This window comes from Rousettus aegyptiacus, unplaced genomic scaffold (assembly GCF_014176215.1).
Source record: "Rousettus aegyptiacus isolate mRouAeg1 unplaced genomic scaffold, mRouAeg1.p scaffold_m13_p_12, whole genome shotgun sequence".
NCBI lineage: Eukaryota > Metazoa > Chordata > Mammalia > Chiroptera > Pteropodidae > Rousettus > Rousettus aegyptiacus.
In genome coordinates, this window is record NW_023416287.1 from 3,240,679 (window position 1) to 3,246,678 (window position 6,000).

Below are 6,000 nucleotides of genomic sequence, written 5' to 3' on the forward strand. Positions count from 1 at the left end.
GTTTTCTCATTCACAGATTGGGGGGCGAGGGCAGCATTTCCCTCGAGGGTTTTTGGGGGGACGTGAGGAGGGACTCTTGGCACCTGGCCAGCACCTGACAGGGAGCAGATGGTGTGATCTATCCCCAGGAAGGAACGAATGTCCCAGGCTTGGCTCTGGGCTCAGGAGCCCACCGCTGGGGCAAGGGGCCCTGGAAGAGAAGCCGCCACCCCAAGCCGGGGCTACCTCTGGCTTCCCAGGGGCCCTGCTGGAGCCAGCCACCGGCTCAGCACCCAGCAAACAGTCCCGGGGTGGACCGAACCTGCGCCTACCAGTAGGACATTGACGCCGTGTTCAGAAGCATCAGGAGAAGCTCCATCCGGTCGGCAGGTGGATGGGAGGCAGAGTGGGGGACGCAGCCCTTCTGGGATCAGATACCCCAGGGTTCAAACCCCACTCTGCCCCTGAGCATCCCGTGACCTTGGCAAGTCACTTACCCCCCAAGCCCCGTAAGCTGGATGTTAGAGTCACAGCTGCCTCGAAGGGTAGCCTGGAGCCTCAGGGGGCGGTGGCCTGAGCCAGGGTCCGGGGAGTGGTGCCAGTCAGGGCTGCACCTCAGTGTCCCCTCGATATGTAGTCATTAGCCCCTCCGTGTCACAAAGAGCTCAAAACGCCCATCACCGAGGACACACCGAGGGGCGCCGCCCCCATCCCAGCTCGCTCCGGTCCCGCGGCGTGGCGGCCCCCCCCGGACTGTGGTCCCTGCGGTGGGGACTAAGGGGCTGCTGGCCTCGGGCCCTTCGCAGACCCGCACCACAGCTCGCGCTCTCGTCCGCCCCGCGGCTGCCTGCGTCCCAGCTCCAGCGGCCGCCCAGCCGGTGCGCATGCGTGCTGACGACGTGACGAGACCCCCAGGTTGAGACCCCCTCCTCGGAATTGAGCCGTGTGGCCGAGCAGCCACCCCGCGCTCTGAACCGCGTCTCCATCTCTGCAGAGTGAACAGGGTGGGTCCCCGCTGCCCAGGGCAGTGGCCAGGTTGAGTATGAAGACATTCGCAGAGCCCCGAGCACAGTGCTGGGCCTTGGGGACTGCTCGGCAAACACCCACCCTCCGGCCCCCTTCCCCTACTCCGGGGGTACAGACCCAGACCCCCCGTGTGTCAGGAACCACTAGCCCTGCTCCGGAGGAGGGAGGTGCCGTGGAAGGAGATGAAAGGGGAGGCCGAGGCCCAAGCCGGGTACCAGTTCGCCTACTGGGCACTCCCTGGAGCGGGGCGGGCCGGGGGGTTGGCGGAGCGCACTGGGGGAAAGGTCCCCGCTTCCCGGAACAGAGCCTCCCGCTCCGCCTCTGTTGCCATGGACTTTTCACCTTGGCTTCAGCGCCCTGAACACCGGGCTGTGTTTACCCTGCTGGAAGGGGCTAGGTGTAGGGATGTGTGTGCGCGTGTGTGCACGTGCGCGTGCGCGCGCCTGCCCACAGCCACTGGGGCAGGAGGTCACAGCCAAGGCAGCCTGGTCCCTGGCGTCTCGAGACAGACGCCGTCTCCTCCTGGCGCCTCCTCCTCGCTCGCTGTCCCCGGCCTCCTTCAACGCCGCCTCTTAGGGCTGAAATGCCGGTGAAGGGATGATGCCAAGCCCAGGGCCCCCTCTCTGGCTCCCCGCGTCGCACCTACGAGAACCCCCGACGACCCCGTCGATAGGCGGGCGTTAAGAGGAGAAGCTTGGGAGGCGAGGCGTGGGAAGTGCCGGGCATGCGCGCTCGGGAAGTGGAAGCCCACACCTCCGTCTCCGTGTGTGCGTGTGCGCACGCGCGTGGCTAGTCAGATGGAGAGTGAGATGGTCAGTTAGACAGACAGATGGATAGGTAGATGAAGACATTAACGGACAGATAGATGACGGGGGAGGGATGCTCCTCTGGACAATTAGGCGAATGGACAGATTGATTGCTGCGTGGCTGGGACCACGCACTAAATGCTAAGCTCCCTCTCTCCCGGAGCTGGCGGATAACAATTGCTTCAGCTCCTGCCTGGCACCGCACACGTTAACCCGGCCTCGGGGGGCCGGAACACTGCGGCCCACACAATCTGCTCATTAGCCGCCTCGCGGAGCTCTTCACCTGTGCGAGACCGGCAGGGCGGCAGCCTGACATTTAGGACTTCCTCTTGGTGATCAGGCTCTTGGCCTTTCAGAGGACACGGGGTGCAGCCGCTCGCTGGCTGGCATCGTCCGCCGGGGGCGCCTTCGAGACCCCCACGTTCAGGACCAGCTTCCCCAGGAGGGGGAAGGGTGTGCCCTAAAAAGTCGGGGTCCCCTTCCCCCCCTCATTCTCTCTCTGCAGAGGTGCCACCAATTACCTTCATTATCCCTCACTTAGGGGATTTAATTTATAATGTGGTGGGGAGGAAGTATTAGAGAGTTTCCCTGGTAACCAAGTTTTTAAACACAAGATTCTCTGGATTTTAAAAGCCACTTCTCATCTAATTTTCCCCCTGAAAATTAGCCCGGAACTTTTCAGATGCTGAGATTTCTAGCATTAACAGCAGGCTAGCACTTATGTCTGAAGCCATAAAAGATTTAGATTACTCCCCTGCCAGAGGCAAGGCTCCGGGAAGTTTGGTTTCCTCTGTCACTTTGTTCGTGGTGGATCTGCCTGTCCCAAGTGACCGTTATGAAATGACCACACGGAGTGACGTTTTCTGAGCTGCAGTCCCTCAAGCTCCGGACGCCAGCCTGTTCTCTGGACACGGCTTGTTCAAAGTCCCTGCTGGCAGACTCCCACTGTGAGTGCTCGATGGAGACCCTGGAACAGCCAAGTGGCCAGGGCCTGAACTCGCCGGCAGCTCTGGGCCCATCCTGTCCCTCAGGTTGAGAAGGGCGGTGCCAACCAGCACCCCCAAAGCGGAAAGCATACGTTTTCAGAATCTAGTCTTGGTAGAGGTTTTTCTCACTGGGCACTTCCCATCACCAACAAGCTTCCTACCTCCCTGTGCCGGAAGGAGCCAGAAGGAGCCTCGTGGCCTGGCTTCTCAGGACTGTGCCGGCACGGGGCACCCTCTCTCCCATGTCCATACCCTTCACTCTGACCAAGCCACGCCTTCGCCCGTTCAACCATCTACACAGCATCTACCACCTCTTTGCCTTTCGCCCTCTTCAAATACACTCCACCCTCCACCCACCTTGCTCCCTGCTCATACCCTTTATCCACCTGGAATTCCTGCACTCCGCCCTTTAGATCTTGACTTTCCAAATGCGACGTCATTTTATGAGCACTGTCCAAACACAACTTCCTCTAAAAACCCTTCCTGACTCCCTCCGCATCCCTGAATCTTGTCAGCCATCCGTCGGCACCTCTGAGAGCACCCAGCTCGTCTGCTCCGTCCAGCTTAGTGATTATTAGTTATTTTGTCCTGGGGGGGGGGGCGTGCGGTGCGCATGGTATAGTGAAAAAATCAGGCAGAGCTCACGCCCCTTTTGGCTCTCACAGCTTGGCGGCTGCGTGGCATGACCTTGATGCACCGAGGATGGAGGCAGAGTTTGCGGCCGATCAAGCCTGTGGACGTGGGTGCAGGTTGGATGGTCCACTGGATAGATGTGCACATGGCCGGGGGTACGTGGAGGCAAAGATGGTTTGTGGATATGAGAACGAATGACTAAAAGCAAAGGTAAAGGTCTGGATTGGTGGGTGGGAAGGAGGTAGGGAGGGAGGAGGGAGGAAGGGAGGAGGGATGAAGGGAGGAATGGAGGAGGGAGGAGGAAGGAGGAAGGAAGGGAGGAGGGGAGGAGGGAGGAGGGAGGAAGGGAGGAGGGAGGAAGGGAGGAAGGGAGGAAGGGAGGAGGGAGGAAGGGAGGAGGGAGGAGGGAGGAAGGGAGGAGGGAGGAAGGGAGGGAGGAAGCGAGGAAGGGAGGGAGGAGGGAGGAAGGGAGGAAGGGAGGAGGGAGGGAGGAGGGGGAGGGAGGGAGGGAGGAGGGAGGAGGGAGGAAGCGAGGAAGGGAGGGAGGAGGGAGGAGGGAGGGAGGAGGGAGGAGGGAGGAGGGAGGAGGAAGGAAGGGAGGAAGGGAGGGAGGGAGGAAAAATATGGAAAGCAGATACACACAGCTGCCCAGGCAGATACAGTCTTGGGTTGGCCAAGGAGGCCGACCACCCAGAAATTCTGAATGGGACAGAAGGGGACCCTGTGGATTCTTACCCGCAGGAAATATCGCTCCTGGTAACACGAGGCTTAAAGTTCCCCAGTGGCCCTGGGGAAAGGGCAGGGCCCCCTGGGACCGGCCATTAGGGGGGACAGTCCTGAGAAGCTCGGCTAAGCACCAGGGCCGACTCTAAGTGCCAGGCAGTGCGAGGGCGTTGGATACCTGTTCGTTGGAAAGAGACGGATCGGTCTTGGAGACCTGCCACTCCAGGGGAGCGTGGCCGGCCAGACCCGCACAGGCGTTCCTCTCGCAGAGCACGGCCTCTCCCCCGCAGCGGGAAGAGCAGACCCTGCTGAAGCGGCCCGACTCCGGCCTTCGCCAGTTGCTATCCACGTCTGCGCCTCGACTGTTAGAGGAGCCCGGGGTGCTTGTCTCCCTCCCGGGACCCACAGCCCTGGTACCAGGAGGTTTGACGTCCTTTGACCCGCCTGGGTTCAGGGCGTGAAGGGCACGAGGCTCAAGTCAACGCGAGGCGACTGGCGTTACAACCCGTTCTCGGGCGCGTTTGCTCATCCACGAAGCCAGTGACACCCCACCCCATGGAGCTGTTGGGGGCTGGGAAATGGCAGGTTTCTTCTGTGCTCGTAAAGCCATTGGACACGGTCCCTTTCCAGGAAGGACAGACCTCACGGGACGTTGGTCGCAGACACACTCGGAGGCCACGGGAAGGTGCGGACACGCTCAGCTTGCCCCTGAGACTTCACCCTGGCCCGGAGGGGCCGCTCCGGCTTGGCCGTGCAGACTCTCCCCAGGGTGGCCCGGGGAAGGTGTGCACTGCAGAGCCCTGGGGTGCCACCATGTAGACTCTGGGGGCGCTGTCACACGCCTCTGGTCCCCCAGGGGTGCATCTGAAAGGCAGACGGACCTCCCCACCCAGCTCCTCGGATCTCGTGACGTTAGCGCTGTCCCTTAGCTCTGTCCTCACATGACCTCCCCGCCAGGGATGTGGGCAGGGGAACAAGGAAGGGGTACGGGGCGGGGGGCAAACTGCCGCCTTGTCTCTAGAGAGTTTAGCTAAGTGCCAGCCACGTAAGGAGCACTCAATAAATAACCATTATTAGGGGAGGGAAAGACGGAAGAAATCAGACAGATCGGAATTTAATCCTGCCTCTCAGATTTATTGCGCGTCTGTCTAGGGAAAAGAGAGCGAGAGATCATCTCGGTTCTCCGTTTCCCTCCCTCGCCGAGGCTGACTTTGCCCAGTGTCCTCTCGTCCCCTTTTGCCTGCAGCCTGTTGAAAAAAATAAAATAAAATAAAAAGCCAGTCTGGCATGCTTGGCCGAACCCCTATCTCTCCAGCCCACGGCAACCTCCAACTTTATGTTTAATTTCCCTGGGTCGGGAGGAAGCGTTCTGATGATCCGACTTAATTCAAAATGTAAATTTCATCTCCTGCGGGCTAATGGCTCGGAGCACCGCCTCACATAATAACGGGGGAGCAGCTGCCATATGAGTCACCGGGCCTCCGGCTCCCCGGTCTCTGCGCTTGGTGACGATCGAGGCCTCGCTGCGGCTCCAGACAGACAGCCGCAGACTGCCCACTGAGGCCAGACCTGAGTTCACCTCTGAGGGCAGAGTGTTCTATTAACTGGGGTGTGAGGGGGGGGGGACCAGGGGCCGGGGGCCAAGTGCCAACCCCAGCGGCTGCACTCAGCTGGCCCAGACCAGTTTCTGGGGCACTCTCTGGTGGCCCAGGCGCCTGTGGCCCCTCACCCAGATTCGGGAGCCTTGGCCCCGGCAAAGAGTTTCATCACAAGCCAGGGTGCAGGGAGCTGTCTCCCTCAGGCTTGAAAAGTAGCCTTGAACCCCCCGGGGTGTAGCACTTGAATGG

At 60.9% G+C, this 6,000-nt stretch overlaps 1 long non-coding RNA gene across 1 annotated transcript; it reads left to right on the plus strand.

The window, feature by feature from the left end:
• The first annotated feature begins 3,467 nt into the window (after positions 1–3,467).
• LOC107500053 lies at positions 3,468–5,453 on the plus strand. Its single transcript, XR_001594415.2, has 2 exons — positions 3,468–3,640; positions 4,172–5,453. It is a non-coding gene; the product is annotated as an uncharacterized LOC107500053 (long non-coding RNA).
• The last annotated feature ends 547 nt before the right edge of the window (positions 5,454–6,000 follow it).